At 48.0% G+C, this 21828-nt stretch overlaps 1 protein-coding gene across 1 annotated transcript in view; it reads left to right on the forward strand.

Moving 5' to 3' along the window:
• The window catches only part of LOC147666659 (SEC23-interacting protein-like), a 257834-nt gene that overhangs the window by 168897 nt on the left and 67109 nt on the right, over nt 1–21828 (forward strand). The gene's annotated exons all lie outside the window — the stretch shown is intronic.

Raw genomic sequence — 21828 nt, forward strand, 5'->3', positions numbered from 1 at the left:
CTTTTTTCCACGTCTCCGACGCTAACGGTTTTCGGGATCTTCAGCGATACCTAGTATCTTTCTGTTTGATAATTGTCACTGTTTCTCTCTTACGACCTTGTTCTTCTCCGGAGATGTCGTCGAGGAAAACAGGTTTTAAGCCTTGTAGGTCTTGTGCCCGCATGATGTCTATCACTGACCCACATAAGGATTGTTTGTGGTGTCTTGGTTCGAGTCACGATGTGAAGAACTGCGATTCCTGTTTTAAGATGAATCCAAAGGCGCTTCGGGAGCGTGAAGCAAAGTTGCTTTTGGCGAAGGTGAAAAAAGACTCTGGGCGACTTTCGAGATCTACGTCACGGAGATCGAAGTCGAAGCAAAGGTCTCGGTCGAGGTCGGGATCGGCGTCGAGGTCCAGAGCCGGCTCGAGGTCTGGAGAGGACTCGAGGTCTAAAGCGAAGTCAAAGTCCAGAGATAGATCTAGGTCTAGATCTAAGTCGGCTTCCGGACATGCTTCGAGCTCTTCGAGGAGAAAGCATAAGAGGAGGAAGCACAGTTCGAGACATCATTCGGGGAAGGATTCCTCTGACTCGAAGAGAAGGTCTCACAAGCATCGTAAGGACTTTGTCTCTCCTTCACCTGCTTTGTCAAGAGAAGGTTCTCCGGCGCCGGCGCCGGAGCCGGCGCCGGAGCCGGACCCGGAGCCGGTTTCCTCGGAGCATGAAGAAGAGGAGGTGACTCAAGAACCGGCTTCGGCGGAGACTCCTGTGAATCCGGAAGGTCAGGGTGAGGATGTGTCGGGTCGGCCTCCATTGCAACATCCGGTAGGTCCGTACCCTTCCTTTCCTGGTCCTGGACAGGATCCCTCGCATTTTCTCAATGCGATGTTTGGAGTTTATTCTAGGGCAATGTACCCCACTGGAGCGCCTGGTGGCCCCATGGGTCCATTATCGTACAATCTGGGTATTCCTCAGTCGTATGCCCCTGCTCCATTTATGCCTTTCATGCCGGCGCCTCTTTCACCTTGGCTCGGTACGGCTCCACCGAGGTCTTCGACTCCGCATGCGGCTTCGCCGACTCCGGATCGACCTCGCAGTCGAGATCGAGGTACTACGCCTGTTCATGACTCTCGTCCTCCTGCTCCGGTTCCTCGATCGACGTCGGAACCGGCTCCGTCGGAGTCGTTACCGGATCCGTCGACTTCGATTCGAATGGAGTGGTCGAGGCGAAGAGCTCAGCGTCTTCTCGAGCAAAAGGATGATGAGAGTTCAGATGTGAAAGAAGGCGAGCTTCCTGATCATGATGATGACTTCGATGAGCTTCGGGATGCTAGTGGTCTGGAACTCTCTCCCGAGTGGGGTCTGCCTTCGACTTCTGAAGCACCATCAAGGGACGTCGCTCCTTATCACGTGGTTATTAGGAAGGCTGCTGACCTTCTTAGCTTAAAGCTGCCCACAGTGGAATACAAGCCCAACATTCTCACAGAAGTCCTGCATTCTCCTTCTTCGATTGTGGAGCCAACTCTGCCGTTTACTGATGCCTTGTCAGATCCAATTAAGGAGATTTGGAAGAGGCCGTTGTCTGCTCCTGCAGTTTCAAGGGTTATTGCAAGGCGCTATAGGGTGGCTCCTGATGACCCTGCTTTTCTTTCTACGCATCCATCTCCGGAAAGTCTTGTGGTTCAGGCGGCTTGCTCTAATAGGGCTGCAGGCTCTTTCCCTCAAGTGCCAGCTGATAAAGAGTCTAAGAAATTGGATCAGGCTGCGAAGAAGACTTTCTCTTCTGGGAGCATGGCTCTGAAGTCATCAAATGCTACTTGCCTTTTAGGTAGATATGTGCACGCGCTGATGGACTCAGTGAAGCAATTGTCTTCAAAACTTCCTGAGGAGGATAAGAAAAACTTTAATGAAGTGATCTCTGACACTCAGGCTGCGGCCCGCATGGTCATTCAAAGCGGCATGGACACTGTGGATTCTGTTGCCAGAATTATGGGCTCATCCATTGCAACCAGGAGAGCCGCATGGTTAAAGTCATCTGATTTCTCAGCGGATGTACAATCTACTTTGCTGGACTTACCCTTTGATGGGACTGGCCTTTTTGGCAAGAAGGCTGATGTGGCCTTGGAAAGGTTTAAAGACAGCCGTGCCACTGCGAGATCTTTGGGTCTGCAGATGAGAGGGTCGACGGCTAGAAAATTCAAGGGATTTGGTAAATCTTCTTTTCGTCCCTTCAAGCAGGGCCAACAACAACAGCAGCAGCAGCAAAACCCTCTATATAGGTCCTATAGAGGTAGACAGAGGGGTCGTGGACGTGGACGTCAAGTCTCCTCTTCCTCCACTTCCTCCAATAATGCCCAAACCCCACCCGCATCAGCAAAGCAGCCCTAGATCCACCATTCTGGATCATGTAGGGCCAGTAGGGGGTCGGCTTACTCACTTTCTACGAGATTGGGAATCGGTTACATCAGATCTTTGGGTTCTCAATCTCGTAGAGAATGGGTATGCACTTCCTTTTCAGGAGTTCCCTCCCAATTACCCTCCTTGCCAAGGTTATTGCTCGGAGGACCACCTGCTTCTCCTGCAGGAGGAAGTCCTGGCACTGTTTCGAAAGGGTGCAATAGAGGTGGTTCCAGAGCAGGAGAGGGGTCAAGGGTGCTACTCCCGGTATTTCTTGATTCCCAAGAAGGATGGCAGGCTTCGGCCGATCCTGGATCTCAGGATTTTGAACCTCTATCTCAAACAGGAGAAGTTCAAAATGCTCACCCTTGCTCAGGTTCTTCTGGCGCTGATGGAAGAAGACTGGATGGTGTCGATCGACTTGCAGGATGCGTATTTCCACATCCCAATCCTGAAGTCGCACAGGAAGTATCTCCGTTTTACGGTGGGATCGCAGCACTACCAGTTTGCGGTCCTCCCGTTTGGACTTACTACTGCGCCTCGAGTTTTCACCAAGGTGATGGCTGTGGTGGCTGCACATCTCAGAAGGTCGGGGATTCCAGTATTCCCGTACCTGGACGATTGGCTGATCAAAGCAGAGTCGCCGGAGATGGTGCTCCATCATCTGCAGGAGACAACTCAGTTGTTACACAGGTTGGGTTTTTCGATAAACGTACCCAAATCTCACCTGGTGCCCTCCCAGCGCAACCTGTTCATAGGTGCGGTACTGGACACTTCTGTATGTCGTGCATTCCCTCCACCTCAAAGGATTCGCGACATTCAGGAAATGGTTCCTTTATTCTTCAATGGGGCGGTTGTTCCAGTCCTGAAGGTCCTTCGCCTGCTCGGTCTGATGGCTTCTTGCATTCTGTTGGTCAGTCATGCACGCTGGCACATGAGGGCGCTCCAGTGGTGCCTCCGCAGGCAGTGGTATCAGCACAACGGAGATCTCAGGGAGTCAGTGAGGATCTCCAGGGAAGCTGCAGCGGATCTGTCTTGGTGGGGCGTGGAAGGCAATCTGTCACAAGGAAAGCCTTTTCAGCTGCCTCCATCAGTGGCCACAGTGATATCGGATGCATCCACTCTAGGGTGGGGTGCTCATCTGGGAGACCTGGAGGTCAAAGGTCTTTGGTCTCCGGAAGAAAGGTTGTTTCACATCAACCTTCTGGAATTGAGGGCGATACGTTTGGCGCTCAAGGCCTTCCTCCCTTCCCTTCGCGGTCGTTCGGTTCAGGTCCTAACGGACAACACGACCGCGATGTGGTACATCAACAAGCAGGGAGGAGTAGGGTCGCAGTGTCTCTGCAGAGAGGCTCTGCGTCTCTGGTCCTGGGTTCAGGACCATCAGATTTGTCTGGTGGCAAATCATCTGGCCGGAGTTCTGAACGTGCGTGCAGACAGTCTCAGTCGGCAGTTCTCTGCCGACCACGAGTGGAGGCTTCACCTGGAGGTTGTTCACGACATCTTTCGGATGTGGGGGACTCCTCGGGTGGATCTATTTGCCACTCGCGAGAATGCTCACTGCCCTTCATTCTGCAGTCTCCAGTATCCGATGCAAGGAGCATTGGGGGACGCGTTTCAGTTGAGTTGGGGAGATCGACTCCTTTACGCGTTTCCCCCCATACCTTTGATTCCTCGGGTTCTGAGGAAGATTCGTCAAGACCGGGCCCAAGTCATATTGGTTGCTCCGGATTGGCCAAGAAGGGTGTGGTATTCGGACCTACTCCACCTATCCTCTCACCCGCCGCTCCGTCTCCCTCACAGGGCAGACCTCCTCTCTCAGTTGGAGGGGCAGGTTCTACACCCCCACCTCCAGACATTACACCTTCATGTCTGGAGATTGAACGGGGCAACTTGAGTTCTTTTTCTCTCCCTCACGAGGTGGTGGATGTTATTCTCTCTGCCAGGCGTGACACCACTAAGTCCATATACTCCTATAGGTGGACAAAATTTGTTTCTTGGTGCAGGGAGAGGGATGTTGACCCTTTGAAGGCTCATTTGTCTAATATTTTACAATTTGCCCTTTATCTGGCACAGCAAGGTTTGGCTGTGTCCATGGTCAAGGGTTACCTTTCGGCCTTATCGGCGTTTTTATGTTTGCCGGATCAGCCTTCTCTCTTTAAATCTCCGGTGGTTTTGAGATTCTTGAGGGGTCTTTTGAATATGTTTCCTCCTACTCCTTTTATTGTTCCTCATTGGGATTTGAATCTTGTGCTGACCTTTTTGATGGGTTCTCCCTTCGAACCCTTGCACAAGTGTCCATTGAGGCTTCTCTCTTTTAAAACAATTTTCCTCGTTGCAATCACCTCGGCAAGGAGGGTAAGTGAGCTTCAAGCTCTAAGTTCCAAACCCCCATTCCTGACCATTCATGCAGAAAGGATGGTTCTTAGGACCAGGGCTGCTTTTCTGCCTAAGGTGGTGACTCCTTTCCATCTTGGGCAGTCCATTACCCTTCCTACCTTCTATCCTCCCCCTCACCCGTCTAAGGAGGAAGAGAGGCTGCATCGCCTGGACCCTAAGAGGGCGGTGTCTTTCTATCTGGACAGGACTAAGGACTTCCGGGTGGACGACCAGCTGTTTGTTGGCTTTGCTGGCTGCAAGAAGGGCAGAGCGGTGCACAAGCGCACTCTTTCCAGGTGGATAATCCCGTGCATCAAGATCTGCTACTCCCTTGCGGGTAAGGACCCTCCTGAGGGTATTAGAGCTCATTCAACTAGAGCAAAGTCTGCAACATCTGCTTTGTCTAGGGGTGTGCCTGTTGAGGATATTTGCAGGGCCGCGACTTGGGCCTCCCTCCACACTTTCGCGAAGCATTACTGCTTAGATACCGAGGTGAGGAGGGATGGCCACTTCGCGCGTTCTGTCCTCCAAGACTTCCTGGTGTAGCAGAGTGGACACCCTCCTCCGGGAGTGGGGACTGCTGTGGGAATCTATTCACAAGGTGAGGAATCCACACGGCAGATGTATCTATCAGAAGAACAAGTTACTTACCTTCGGTAACGCTTTTTCTGGTAGATACTATATCTGCCTGTGGATTCCTCACTGACCCACCCGCCTCCCCGTTGTCTACTCTGCTATACCTGGTCTTTCTGTATATATAATTATAATACTGTTGTATTGATTTGGTTCTATTTGTACTGTGTACATTGTATATTTGCATATTTGCTATCGTTGGTCCGTCCGTGTGCCTCGAAGGCACGGAAAAAAGGGCGGAACTGACGTCATCACGCCGGCGTGGGCCTGATATGGGGTCGGTGACGTCAGACGGAGTCGCGCGCGATGCCGTGCTTCTGTGACGTCGTCCACGTCGGCGTGCTACGAAGAAAATTTCCGAACGTTGCTGACGCAAGGGGGATATTCACAAGGTGAGGAATCCACAGGCAGATATAGTATCAACCAGAAAAAGCGTTACCGAAGGTAAGTAACTTGTTCGTTACGGACCTGATGGCATCACTATGTGGTAACTGTGGGGTACCCAGAAGATATTTTAGGACTCACTCTAAGGTTTCCAATGGAACCTAAACTAAGTCTGTAGTTTAGGTGCCAAAAAGATGTAATATGAGCATAAATCTGAGGTGCTAAATCAGACTTGAGCAAAATTCAAATCAAGACTACTTATTGAAGTTGGCAGTATGGGCAAAAAATGGTCCTATCTCTCGTTTTACTTCTGTCAGTAGGTGAGCAGTCTTCCAAAGCCTCACCTCTGTATTGTATTGTATCAAGGACCATAGGTATTACTACAGGGAGCACAAGAACTCACGTTATTGGTGTTGACTGAAGAATTACAAATGTCCTGGAACTTCTCTCTTCTCTTCAGTAGTGCAAGTTGAAGTGATATCACAGAATTCACTCTGCATCGAAGGTCCGGCCACAATACGTTTGGAGGTGAATGTGGTGCCAGTTTACTTCTTAATTGCTTGACAACCATAAGTAATTTCTCATATTTTGATACATTTTAAGTATCACTTCACTTAAGAGTTCCACAAGTCCGTAACCACCAACATTTGTAATGCATGTAACTGGGTTGTGTCACAAAAGCACTGAAATCAAAAGTCTGTCACGGTGATTGACATTGTACCCATTATTCTCTCAAAAATTTGAATGGCAGCAAGATGTTAATTCTCTGCCAACGTTTTTTCTATAGCTTATGATTGAAATCCAATTTGTGAAGAATGTGTCAATTAAGGTGGTTGCCTCATATGTCGAAACTGCAGTTGCAGATCGCCTGTATTTTAAAGAAGGAAAAGAAAATGGTTATATTTTTTGGTTTAACTGTTTTTATTAGGTATACATATTTACACATACCCCCACCTACATCCAACGCCTGGTTGGGTAGCAGAGAAAAAGGGTGGGAAGAAAGTAAGAAAAAAATTAAAATGAACAAACGGCATTCAAGAATCAATTGGTAGGTTCCCCACCCCACCCCACCCCCAGTCCCAGTCCCAGATCATGTCCATGCATGTTACTGTATCACCCACCTACAGTAGATTATGATCATTACCATCCCATTTTATATTGCCCCCAGCCAGAGACACGAGTGTATGTAGTATTCAGCGTTATCTCTGAGGCCTCTGAGAGTTTCCGAAAGTCACTTACCAAAAATGCGATAGAGGTTTCCATACTTTTTCAAAGCTGTCTGTTTTGTGATTCATGGCTGCAGAGATCTTTCCATTCCAAGTGGGGGGCTTAGTACAGGTCAACATCAGAAACATCTGGAGAGTTTAGGCCAAACACTGTTAAACTAGTTTTAAGGGACTGGCCAATAAACTCTATTCTTTATGTACTGTTATTAAAGTGATGGAAAGTACATTTTCATAGGCATTGTGAAGGAAAGTTTCAGTTCTGTTAAATGCACGGAGACATAGGTTATGCATTTACTTCTCCTATTCCGAACTCTTGCAACATTTTAATTTTGAATAAGATGAACAACAATGCTTAGAAAATGGCACAACAAACAAAATGTGACCTTGGGGTATGGCTGCTCCTATGACCTCAACCAGTCGGGAGTGTCTATCCTCTACAACACATCCTCATGTAATTCCTCTTTTTTAATGCAGCTGACAAACGTCCATCCTTCTTCAGTTATTCTTGCTTAGACTCTGAACCTGCGATAGATAACAAGAGTAAAAGGCGAAGGCAATTGTTCCAGGAAGAGCAAAAGAACGTTAAACACAATAACTCATTTAAGCCGAACCAAATTGTCACTTATTGTTAATGTTATTAAATGACCAGCAAAATAAGAAATGAGTACTTAAACCTTAAGATTCCACTAGGGCGGAAAGACTTGCCCAGAATCTGGGTAGGATAACCCTTACTTGCATTTCATTAGTAGAATTAAAACTTTGTCACAACAGCTAGGACATTTTACATTTTATGTCAGGACCTGCAGCGAGTATTACGCAATGTTCAAAGCTATTATTTTTTATTTGTTTTAGTTTAAATTTTTGACACATTTTGCTCTATAGGACTGAAACAAACTAGAAGAAACAGTTTGTTACATTAGTTATATAGCTGAACATTTCAAGTTCTCACTATAATGCCTCACCAAATATTACCAAACTCAGTACTTTCATATGTCTATAAATTTCATGTTAATAATTATGGGAAACCATCATCAAATTGCCACCTCGCAAGACAGAAAATAAGGTAGCATTTGTTTTAAGGCCTATGGAGTGGTCAACTTTAAAAAGACAGTGCTTATGCCATCTAGCGGACCTTCGTCCGGCCTCTGAAGCTAACAAAACCACGGTACAGCACTCCTTGCTGATCCAATCCTCCCTGGTTATTCAGCCTTACCTAACTTGGAAATTAAGCAGCTACGACCGATTTTTGTTGACCCGGTTTAGGTTCAACACTTTCCATCAACTAGTCACATTTCCAACTGTAAATGACTACTCAAAGCTGCTATCCCTTTGTCCCTAGGACGGTGTCTTGCCCCAATCTTTTATACATATGGCCCTTTTTTGTAAATTTTATATTGAACCTAGAAGGCGATGGTTAGCTCCAATCTTAAAAATCCTAGGCTTACGCCAATGCCGTCCTGCTTTCATGGTTTCCAATTTTTGGATTCTGATTTCTCAGCTCTAAATGTTGCCAAGTTTTTAAAATTTTGTATTTGTCATAGAAGCAACCTATAACCGAAGACTGATGCATTTTAATCTTCTTGCTGTATATTCTTTTAATAGGAACTTTGAAATGTAACTTATATTGGTAATCTACTGTGTTTTAAATTATTTATGTAATATTTGTGGAAAATGTATTTATACGGCATGTCTATACTTTTATGGTTTTCTACCTATTGAAACCAAAGTAAACATTGATTGATTGAGTGGTCAACCAACTTTACTGTTCTCACTTTACAGATTACCATACCCTACATTTTTCTTCACTCCGTTGCTAGGAAATTCCTTAAGGGTTTCCAAAAGTCTTTGGGTCTTCTTTTAAGCAGTTTTAATATAGTCTGCATTTTGTGTTACAATCGATTAGGTCTTTCAAAGGGCCATCTCAAGGCAAGTTGCTGTTTGGCTACTAAAAGCGCCAGCACGCTGAACTTATGACATGCTATAGGCATGTCTTTAACACGTCCTAAAAGTGCAGTTACTGGGTCTGGAGCTATTTGCATATCAGTCATAAAAGACAAATCTGTTAACAATCTACTGGTATTGTGCAGTCCCGGGCCATGTGCATAGAATCTGCGTTGGGGTACCCACACGGCCCACAATCAGCCTCTTGGCAGTTTAAATGTTTGAGTTTGACTGGTGTATATAGTGTTCCATATGTAAAAAATCTGTTATGGATTGCTCTGTGTAGTACTTTGATTGAAACGTTTGAGTTTGTGGACAGCAATATGCCCATTGTGCTTCAGTTATCTGTCTGTTCAGGCTTTGTTCTCTTTTCATTTTAAGTGCTAGCAGCGTCTTGGGCTTAAATGTCAATGACATATAGAGTTTCAACCCTATTTGTTTATCCTCAGGAGCCACTATAATGTATGATAATTGTCTTGCAATTTTGGTGGTTCTTGCAGAAAACTACTTTTTTTTTTTTTAAGAAACTTTATTTAAAGTTTTACATAATACAGGTGTGCAACTGATACCAGCAAAAAAATAGAAAAATATAAATAAATCATGTAGTCATAAAAGATAGTGGTACAGTTCTAGAGGTCGGTCCATCCGCTGTTCCCCTTTCATAAGCAGTAGCCTAGTATAACGGATATTTAATCCCCCCCCACCAGCCCCCCCCCCCTTCAGTTCCTGCCTGGTTACCCACTACTGATGTGTTTGTGAACCTGACTGTTGGCCGTTGGCCAGTAGATCATGACAGAGCTCCCTCCAAAGCCTTAGATCGAATTCTAATTTGTCATCGCTACAACACCTCTTCATGTGCACCTCCTCAGCTAATGTCCATTCACGCACATCTCGTAGCCATGCCAAAACCTCGGGTGCCCTCACCCCTATCCACACAATTGCAATTCAGCCCCTTGCTAGCACTAATAGTAATTGCTGGAGTCTATATACTATCTTGCTTTTTGTTTTTAGGTTTCCGTATTAACCCCAATAGGCAACGGGTGGGTGTCAATTGCACTCGCCAATTCACACTGCCTCTGATCCGCTCCCTCACCTTCGTCCCAAAGCTACTGACCTCAGGAGATTCCCATGCCAAGTGCATGAAATTGGCCCCTTGCCCGCGACACCTAGGGCACTAGTTGGACCTATTAGAGGCAATGGATTGTATTCTCTCTGGTGTCATATATGTGCAGTGAACGTAGTTGTAGTGAATTAACTGCACCACCCTCCAATCCTAATCCTCTCGTGGCACCTCCAGGTTTGCATTCCAAGTAGCAAACTCTCCGGGGGAGCACTGTCGTCCTCCCTCATGGCCCTCTACAGTAATGATATGGTGCGTTTTCCCGCCCCACACTTGAGTAGGTTGTCAAGAGTCTGCGTGAGCTGGATGCATAGCCCATATTTCTTTGAATATATTGGCATGAGGCACTCTATTGTAAGTATTGTCCCTGCCCCAATCCTAAGTTGTCACAGGCTTGTTCCAATTAATGAAGCTTTCGCCCTGGGTACAGATCTGTGAGTATGTCACAACACTCCTCCTGCCATGCCCAGTATGACATATTGGACATCACCCTCCTGACCGGCGAAATGTTTCACACCGACAACTCCCGATGGAACAGGGCGTGTCTGAAGATTCGCTCCCAAATGCGCCCAGTCTGTCGAACCACATAAGGCACCACAACAGAGGTGCCTGTGCCCTGCAAGAGGAGGGGCAACGGCTGGTTAGTAACCTGACTCTATCCAGGAGCAGCTTTTTCGGCCAATTGTCCCCCTCAGCAAACCATCTCGCTGCGTGCTGTAGTTGAGCAGCATAATAATAGAGCTCCATTCTGGGTGCCTTGAGACCACCCCTCTCATACATATGATTCAGTGTGGCAAGCGCCAATACAGGTCTATCAGTATGTAGTCCAGAGCCCGAAATATTCACCTGGGGAAGGGGCACGGGCCACGGGGCGTTCTGTATCATGTACAGGCAGCAGGTCAACACCACCATCTTAGCTATTGCCAAGCTACCCATTCGGGAGAGCTCACCGACCCCTTTAATGCATTTGTAGTCTTATGGACGTTGAGCTGTAATATCCGCGAGTCCTTGTCCTCCACCTGTACACCTAGGTACCTAAAGCGCTCCGTCTCCCGGCTTAAGCCCAATCTAGGGAGAGAATCCACTGAGCAGCCTGCCAGGCGAGCCAGGGGGAATATCAATGATTTTGACTTGTTGAGTCGCAACCCCGAGTACCCAGCAAACTCTTCCACCACCTGTAGTAGCCTTGGAACCGGCTCCTGTGGTGAGGAGATATAGAATAATGCATCATCCGCATACAATATATGGGAATTCTTGCCGACATGGATTTCCCAGCGACCCAAGCCCCTGCTCACCCATATCGCATGGGGCTCTAGTGCCAGTGCAAACAGAAGTAGAGAAAGCGGACAGCCCTGTCACGTCCCCCTCCCCAGGCGCTACTCACTTGACCTGCTGAGCCCCATCTGAACCCTAGCACTTGGCGCTGTATATAAGATCTGTACACAGTGTCTGAACCTCAGGCCAAAACCAGCCACTCTGAGCACCTCCAATAGATACCCCCTATCCACTGAGTCGAAGGCATTCTCCAAATCTATGACCAAGGCTAGGTCATCGTTTCTCTGCCATACTTCGTGTAGAATGTGCATTAGCCGCCTAATATTCATGCCCGTGTTACGGGTTGCTATGGAACCACATTGGTCTTTGTGAAGCAGGTGTACCATGTGGGGGAGCAGCCAGGACCCTGCATAGGATTTTTATGTCTGAGTTTATCATTGTTAGAGGGCAGTATGATGAGGGGTCCTGGTCATTCCCCCCTGGCTTGAGCAGCATAACAATTTCTCCTTTGCACATTGATTGGGGCAATACCCCTGCTTCAAATGCCTCCTCATAAACTAGTAGCAAAGGTTGGACAAGCGGACTAGAATAGGCCTGTAAAAAGGCCATTGGGAACCCTTCGGCCCAAGGGGCATAGCTCCTGGCAAGGCCCGAAGTGCATTGCTAGGAGCAAGAGCTGCGGGGAGCGCCAGTGTCCTGACCATGCTGACGTACCTCTCTGCTCTCACTCTGGGGTTTGCAGTATATACCTTCTGTAAGTGGTGCTGGAACACCTCTAGAATCCCAGCCCTGGTGTGTACGAGGTTCCCTTCCTTGGCTTTCAGAGCAGTGATAGATGGTGGAGCCCACTCCCTTTGGAGAATCCACGCTAATAGGCGACCCAACTTGTCATCCTCGGCATGTAGCCATTGGCGGTAACAGACCAAGTGGTACTTATCCATCCTATCCCAAATGTCGGCTATACTCTCTCGCTTTTTCCTTTTCCTCTCACCCACCTCTAAGTCAGTCAGGTTCCCCGTCTGTATGCCAGAGAACGCTTTCTCCTCTCTATCTAGCTCCACAAGTAACTGCTGCCTCACCCCGCACACCAGTCCCATACTCACCCCGAGGGTTACTGCCTTTAAAGCCTCCCACTCAGTGGCCCTCCCAGTGGGACCCTCTGTTTGTCGACAGATAGTCTGTTACTGTCTTGGGTAGAGCAGCCCTCCCCACTTCATCCGCTAGCACATCGGGTGCAAATCTCCAACACCTCGGACCCAAAATTAGTGCTCCCCACCTCACCAAATATCACACCGGGGAATGGTTGGACAGAAAGCTAGCTAAGTGGGTCACCTCCACCTCTGGGAAGGCCGGCACACCCGATACCAGGACCCTCTCCAGCCTGCTTTGTGTACCGTGTGTAAGTGAATGGCATGTGAAGAGTGGAAGTGTAGGGTGGGTTTCCCTCCACTCATCATAGGCCCCCAGGTCTTGCATGACCTTCCTGAGAATCTGAGACATTCTGGGTTTAGTGCCTGCCTTGGGGATATCGATCAAGGGCTGAGTCTAGGAAACAATTAAAGTCTCACAGCCATATGTATGGGACGTCTAATTAGTTGGACAATAGTTCCTGACTGACCTGAAAGAACGCAAGGTTGTCCGTGTTTGGTGCATATGTATTTACAGGGGTGTGGAATTTAATTAAATATCTACTTGACCATGGGGAAGGTTGGTTCATAAATCTACTTGCCCTATAACGAAATCCTCTTGTCCCTTTGGTGCCAAGTAGTGCGGTGACAAATAATGGTAGTAATCTCATTGTATAAAAATTCTAATATAGCCTCTCTGATTATTTCAGGGCTCATACCATAGTAATGTTTAAATATTTTCAATCCCCTTATATTGCCAGGTTTCCGCAGATCTACATACTGGGGCTGAAGGTAATGGTAAGCAATAGTTCCAGGGTTAGAATGCTCTTTTGAGTCTGTGCAAACCTACTAACTTGCATGTTTTAAGGGAGTTCACCAAGTCTTCTCTAATCTTTTCCCATACTGAGAAATGTTGCAAATTTACTCCTGACAATGAAGACCACCTTCCAGAGTTGGGAAAAAAGTGGTCGGAAGGAAAGTGAACTTCCAAACACTCAGATTTTGGCATGACCAGATCTACACATTCAAATTGCTCATGCTAAAATGCAGGTCACAAATATTTTCTAGGAGTACTATATCTTGTCCTACTTCTGTAAATTCTTAGCAAGTCATTAAAGCCGTATTGCTGCACCTAATGCAAGGACATATACCATTGGTGCACTTATGAGACTTTGTTTAAACATTGGGCCCCTAGTTTTTTTTGGTGTTGACCATGACCCTTTGCATTTGTTAAAATTCTGGCTATCTCTCTGTATCGGCTGGCTTCACCGTGACTGCATTCTGCTCTTTCACAAGGAGCATATTGGCACACAAAGTAGTTTTGTTCAGTGCCAGTAACTACTGTGGAAGTGTGTGCTTTTTAAGGCCAAAACACATTTTTGCTTTTGCCAGTGTTTGTTGTAATGGTGAGGGTGAGCAGCTCCCGCACCAGTAAGGATTTACAAAAAACATGCCAAAACAATGCACACATTGACAAAACTAACAAGCTGACTACCAATTTCAGACCTACTGGCTTTGCCAGTGCTTGTTTATTTTTGTTTCCCATAATCTTATTGAAAGTTGTTACACTGATTTTCCATTATGAATATGTTTGGGAAATACTAGCATGCATCAACACATGTTACTAAATGATGCTGCAAAGAAATTGTACCTGCAATTTTACAGTAGTTAAGATAAATGTTTTTTTCCTGCTTTCATTTTTTTAGGAACATTTTATATTGAAAGCAAAGTATCATCAAGCTTGCTTTCTAGCTTCTGCAAATATTTATATCAAATTGGAGAACATTCTTGGAGCTAAACTTTGAAAACATATGTACACTTTTTATACTGGAACCACTGTCAGTATTGCAGTCAGAGCTTAAAACAATTACTTGGAGAGATCACCATAATAATAAAGGCTTTCAATTCATGAACCATGAATTCAAGTTGAACAGCATTAACATATGGACAAAAATATTACCTTAACTGCAGACAGTGCTTGATCCGTATTTTGGTACTGCAAACTGGTAGTAAAAGTGTTTGATCTACAGGGGGTTGGGCCTACTTGTCCCAAGGACAAAATACACATGAAAACTTGTTGCCCTTGACCCCAAACAATATGTCCTGGGAGTCGGGCTATAGGTATTCCACATCCCTGATTTAAGATAACCATTTCCCAGCCATCTAGTAAACCTCCCAATATTACATTATTACAATAAAACCGGGAGCCCTCTATATGATGGTGTTTGAGGAAAGTTAATACCCTATGTCTTTTGGTACACATGCCCAATCCCAGGACATTCCAAGTCAGAAATGTATATTCAGTCCTCATCAGAAATTGTTCTGGTTACCGCCACCAACCCCGAGCCCTGTCCACCTATGATAAAGCTGCTGCAGTGCACACAGTCTAAACAAACCAAAACATGAAAACGTATAAAAACAATACTCTTCCCTCTCCCACGGACATTTGTTGAACAACAGTATTGTCAAAAATGCCTACCCCTTTGTCGTGCCAGCTTGCATGTATCCCGCTAGATCGCCCAACTGGGGCAGAACACTCTCAAGCCACCCTAAGTGAAGAGATCTGGACCAACCAACCACAACTCCAGAAATTTTACCTAAGCAGGTAATAATGCCCCATTGTGTGAATCTTCATATCGCCAGTACACCAACGTTGTTATTAAGCCCGCCCCAGCGTATACACACCGGGTCCTGCCCCATCAATGAAGCGGGCCTGTGTGTGATTTACGTACAAACAGCGGGTCCTCGCAATCACAAGCCCCCCATTTACTGCTCCTCCGTGGCCTTCCCTTCCTGTTCGAGCAGGGTTTCCGGGACCACGTCCACCAATGCATTTGGCCATTGAGTCTGATTAGCAATTTCCAAGTTGGCAGTGATCCCCTCAGCCTCTGATGACGATGGGGTGTCCGTACTCATTTGTAGTGTTCCCTCATTCCCAACTGTGAATCTTTTGTCCGGGTCTGCGCCCGCAGTTGATGACCCATCGTCTTCCCCCCTGGACCGTGCCCCCTGCAGCGGTCTGGTGCCGAACTTCCTGCTCCGGATCTGAGGCTCTCGCTATGGAAGTGCATCCCCCCCTAATCTCCAGCCATTCCCAAACCTCCTCAGGGCTCTCGAAGAAGTGGGACTTGCCCTCTGCCAAGGCCTTCGGCTTTGCTGGATATAACAGCGTGTATTGTAGGTTCATGTCCCTTAATTTCCTCTTTACACCTAGAAACGATTTCCTTTGTTCCTGCACCTGCTTGGTATAATTCTGATATATCGAGATCTTGCTGTTTTTGAAGTGGATGTCTTGTTGCTCTCTGAGGGCCTGGAGGATGCAGTCCCTGTCTCTATAATTCAATTATTTTGCGATGAACGCATGCGGTGGAGCCCCCGAAAGGGGTGGAGGCTACAGGGCCCTATGCCCTCTTGATGGCGAACATGTCCGCTAGGCCTGAGGGACACAGCTGAGTCTTAATCCAATGCTCCAGGAACCGATCTGCCCTCTGCTCTTTCAGGAAAGCCCAGTACGCTGATGTTGCTGCGTCTGGCGCGACCATCCGCGCCTTCGGCGGGGCGCTCTAGGGCTTTTGTTGTGGAGGATAGTTGTGTCACCTGTTTTTTCAGGGCAGTCGCCTCTCCCTTAAGACCTGATACATCCTCCTCCACTACAGTGACTTTATGCCCTACCTTGCTGAGATCAGCCCACAGCAGGTTTACATTGATTGAGACTGTATCCATCCGGGCCTCCAGCTTCTTCCGGGATCCCTGAATGGTGGCCAGCAGCTCTGCCCGTGTCGGCTGAGCATCTCTCCCCCACCCCCCTCCACCTCATCTGCGCCTGTTGTTTGGAGCGTGATACGCTGCTGTGGGTGGCAAGGCATGGTATACTGTGTGATTGTGTTATATGCCCCTGCTCGAGTGCCCTTGTCCTTGCCTATGTCGGTGTTGGGCAGACGACCCCCCCTACGCTGGATCGTGCATGGCCCCTGCATCTCCTTGAGTCTGAGTTCACCAGATTTTGCTGCCTCTGACAACGCTCTGAACACGCTTCTCCTGCACTAGCCACCCCCAGTCCAGCGGGGCCGGAGGCCTTCGATTCCCTGCCACAAAGCTTATTTCCAGCAAGAGTTATATTGCGGCATGGGAGGCCAGACACGCTTCAATGGCTATGCTACTTTTTACACCCTCAGGAGCTGGCCTATGGCAGCAAACCCTCGGAGCACAGTGCGACCACAGATAGGCTGGCATCCTGACCCGTACTCCACTGCCACCCTCCATGTGCACACTAGGCCACAACCGACGCCCTGCCAAGCAATGACTTACAGTTCTGTGGGGGTAGAATGTGTTCTTGCCTTATGTTCGGGACAGAGGAGGAGGGGTAAAATGTATTCTTGCCTTATGTTTTGGGCAGAGGGGGAGGGGCCGCACCGGATCTTTTTTTCCTGCTTGGGCAGCCCCCGTATACTGTGGAGCAAGACCCCTGTCCCTCGCTGCCTGCTCTCCGCCGCAGTGCTAGGACCAGTGGAGGGGGCGCAGTTGTCTCAACCCCCTATACCAGTCGCTGTTGAGGCTTGTTCCAGTCCCGGCGCCGGATCTCACCAAGGAAGCCCAGCTTCCTGTGCCGCGCTAGGTGCCCACAAGTGTCAGTTGGGTCCTGCCCCCCCTGCAAGGCCTTAGAGACGAGCAAGCCCCCAGGGCCGGTACAATAAGGCTTCACCCCCTAGGGAGCGCTGGCAGCGGCAGGAGCATTTCGTGAGGACTCGCACTAAATCCTCACTCACTCAGATGACAGCACCCTGCATTCGGACTCTGAACACAGTGCCATATTGTTCCCCACCAACACGCCTAGAGTGGCGGTTGACCTAATGGATAATTGATTACAGATACCGTATCCTTATCTTTGTAGATCTATGACTATGTACATTGGTAGTGTTCTTGCTGTGATGATTTGGGCTGGAATGGCTGTTTGTTCTTTTGCGCCTGGGTCCCCTGGGCCACAGATGAAGCCACTCTTAGAACATGCATTGTGGGCTGGGGCTCTTGGCTGTGACCTTTATTTGTACGTTTCATGCCCTTGATGCTGTTGTTGACTTGTACGGGGGGCCATGTGGGTCTCGATTGTCGCAGGACCTAGCTTGGGACTTGGTCCACACTGCCACTCCCTTCACACTCATAGCTTTTCTCTCCCCCAAGGATGGAGTACCGTGGAGCCATCGGGTAACTATGGTTGGCTGCACTATGGCCTTGCAGGCTGCTGGCCATCTTCCTATTGGCGTATGCAACCTCATTTGCTTTACTTGCTTGTTGCAACACTGTTGGGCTCAGCGCAGTTTTAGCGCTGTGCCGGGTTTCGTTTTAGTTTCAGGGAACGGGGATTCCTGGTCGTGTCTACTTGAGCACTTAACACGAGTGGGGACAGCAATGCACCATTGGGACTGTGACAAGGACGGCTGAGACTAAAGGGTCCTATAATTTACTCACCTGGAATGTGCGGGGACTGGGGGCAATACAGAAACGTCATCGTATTCATGCTTTCCTCCTCAGACACCAAACACACATCGCGTTCCTCCAGGAATCCCATCTCACAGATTCCGAAATGCAGAAGATGCGGATGAAATGGAGAGGACGCCAGAGGGGCGACTATCTGGGTACGACATGGGGTCCCATTTGTTGAACTTGAACGCCGGGTGGACGACCAGGGAAGATATATAATAGTGAAGAGTACTCTGGATGGTACTTTGCTGGTCCTAGGGAGCATTTATGCTCCATACTTTGAACAAGATAGGTTCCTATACAGATTGGGTGCGGTTTTTGCGGATTGGGGGGGGGATTCCTTGGATACTTGGAGGATACTGGAATGCTATACTAGACATAGGATTAGATAGATCACATCCACCACTTCAGGCCTCTGTTATGACTAGGTTAACTGAGCAATTCATTTCCTGGGTAGATGGCTGGTCCTTATCAGATGCCTGGCGGGGTCTCCACCATACATATAAAGAATATTCCTTTTATTCCCCAATACACAATCTTCACACCAGGATTGACCGATTTCTCTGTTCTAGATCTCTCCTCACTGACATAGGCGGATCAGAGTATTTAGCTAAGACCTTTTCTGATCATAGACCCCTGACACTCACTCTACTCTGGGGTAAGGTACCGACTCCGGTGCCCACCTGGAGATTAAGCCCGTACCTGCTAGAGGACGCTCCCTTTCGTTCATCATTATCTACCGTCCAATCTAATTACCTGGGGGAGAATTGGAATACTGCCTCCTCAAACCTGATAGAGTGGGATGCCCTGAAGGTAGTGGTTCGGGAAGCAACGATAGGGCAACTTGTAGGAGCTAGACAAGAGATACATCGGAAACTTTGGGATGTGGAGGACAGACTTCAGGTGCTAGAGAGGGAGGCGGCGCTCGACCCTGAGAAGAAGGGGGCGTTACAGACCGCCCCATTGACCATGCTGAAACGTTCGAGACGCTCAGGGTGATGGACTATAAGGAATACCTTCAACGGAAACACACTGAATCTGACAGATCCGGCACACTGCTTACCCGACTGGTAAGGGAACAACTGGATCCGCCGAACATAACCAGTGTTCCTAACCAGCTGGGCCTTGTAGTCAACACACAAGCGGAAATAAATACTGCTTTCCGCGACCATCTTCAGGCCCTGGATGCACCCTCCGTGCTAATAGACAGTGCAAGTATCGACGAGTTCCTACGGGACCTCCCCTTTCCTGTGCTGACGGAGGATACTAAGAAAGATATTGACGGTCCAATTACCCGACAGGACATACGGGCAGCGATTAAGAGCCTGAATTGCAATAATACTCCTGTGGAGTTCTATCTAACTTACTCGGATCTTCTCGTGCCAATATTCGAGACGGTGTATCGGGTGGCGTTTGATACTGGCCACCTACAGGAATCCACTATGCAGGCGTTAGTTGCGTCCGTACCTAAGCCGGGACGGGATATGCTAGAACTGACCCAACTATAGCCCTCTCTCCTTGCTCCCCACTGAATATAAGATTCTCAGTAAGGCCCTCCCTACACTTATCCACCAGGATCAGTGTGGATTCCTTCCAAATCGCAGCACATCTCTGAATACTTGTAGATTACACTCGATAAAGGCAGCTACTTCATGTGAGCTTCCCCGTGCGGGATGTATAGCGCTTGACCTTAAACAGGCATTCGACTCCCTCTCCTGGGGATTTACGTTTGAATCATTGAAACTGTTTGGGTTTCCGGATAATTTTCTTAAGTGGGTCCGCCTATTGTATACCTTTCCTACGGCCAGAGCTCGCACGGGCCGATATATCTCAGAACGCTACGCGATACATAGAGGTGCGAGACAAGGCTGCCCCCTATCTCCACTGCTGTTTGTGCTTGCCCTGGAACCCTTGGCCTTAGCCCTCCGGGGGTCAGCAGATCGTTTAGGCATCCCTATTGATGGAACACAGCACCTTACATCTATTTGCGCAAATGATATTCTTTTATATCTCTGTGATTTGACGGCGGATCATAATCTGTTACCCACTCTCTTTGACACGTTCGAGCAACTATCAGGCCTAGCGATCAACCCTGTAAAGTCGATCAGTTTCTTCTTTCGAGAGACGCCACAATTCACTCACATACGATTCGGCATGTACGATATCCCTGTTGCCCCACCACCTTTAAGTACCTGGGTATTCGAGTGTATAGGGCACCGGAGGATCAGATTGATTGTAAAATTCAGAGTGCAATAACGAGGCTCCGTGATAGTGTGGGGTTGGACCTCCTTGCCTTTGTCAGTGATGGGTAGAATCGCCATTTCGAAAATGGTTATGCTCCCTCGCCTCCTATATTATTTTGTGAACTTACCAGTGAATCTCCCTAAATCTATCTTTAACACCCTGAACACTATTTTGATCACTCTTATCTGGGGTGCTGGCCGGAGACTGATCAGCCTTAGGAAACTCCAGCTGGGGACGACGGCAGGCGGCCTAGGGGTCCCTGATTTTCAGGGATACTACTATGCAAGTCAACTCCAGTGGCTTTCCTATTGGACTGCGGGTAGGAATTTGTATGAGATTGGCTTCACACCGGAGAGACTTATCGGGGGGATCTCCATTCTCTATTACCTACGACCCGGATCACCCCGGACTGTCCCTCCTTATTGAAAACCGCTTTACATTGCTGGAGGAAAGCCCTTTCCTATACGTCGGTGATACCACCTTATGCGGCGAATATTCCCTTATTAGGCATCCCTACGCCACAAGGTAGACTCACACAAACTAGACTACAAGGATGGACGGATAGTGGGGTGGAGGAAGTGGGATCCTTTTTTTGAGACGATGCCCTACTGGACCACGACTCCTTTGTACAGTTGACTGGGGCCCCACCACGCCTATATTTGTTACATGCTACGGTGACAGACTACATTAGGACCACATGGGCACCACAATGGTCCAAACCTACACCACACGAATTAGTACATCTTCTATATTACATGGGATCAGGCAGCCATCTGGTGCGTTGGTTGTACACCGGCATAAGGGCACACGCAGCGATCCCACTTTCGACCCTTAGAACAAGTTGGGCGGAGGACTCGGTTACTGAGATTACGGACAAAACATGGAAAACCATGCTCGAACACCCTAAAAGGGTGTCACGTAATGTCAGACTTAAATTTATCCAAGCGATGGTGCTCCATAGATCATATCTTACCCCCAAAAAATTGCACTGTATGTTTCTGGACTCTCCCCATTGTTGCCCTCGTTGCGGGGAGGAGGAAGCGGACTTCATCCATATGATGTGGTCTTGTCCTCGGCTGGGTCCCAGTGTGAAGTGTATGAATCCCCAGATACTTTTGTACTTTTGAGTTGGATACCCTTCCTGCTGACGCAGGTGATTTCCTGTTGTACATACACCCTATAGTCTGAGGATTGCCAGGAGTTACCCCATTAGTTGTGGAGGTGCCGGAGCTGGAACGACCAGGAATGGGTGGGGGGCGGGTTAGGGTTGGCTTGGGTAATAGGTTTATGAGAGTTCTTGTTTAACAATAAATAATGCACCTTATCGCACTGTTATCTGACATACTGAAGATGGACGGATAGTGGGGTGGAGGAAGTGGGATCCTTTTTTTGAGACGATGCCCTACTGGACCACGACTCCTTTGTACAGTTGACTGGGGCCCCACCACGCCTATATTTGTTACATGCTACGGTGACAGACTACATTAGGACCACATGGGCACCACAATGGTCCAAACCTACACCACACGAATTAGTACATCTTCTATATTACATGGGATCAGGCAGCCATCTGGTGCGTTGGTTGTACACCGGCATAAGGGCACACGCAGCGATCCCACTTTCGACCCTTAGAACAAGTTGGGCGG

The sequence above is a fragment of the Lissotriton vulgaris genome, unplaced genomic scaffold, assembly GCF_964263255.1.
Source record: "Lissotriton vulgaris unplaced genomic scaffold, aLisVul1.2 SCAFFOLD_750, whole genome shotgun sequence".
Classification (NCBI taxonomy): domain Eukaryota; kingdom Metazoa; phylum Chordata; class Amphibia; order Caudata; family Salamandridae; genus Lissotriton; species Lissotriton vulgaris.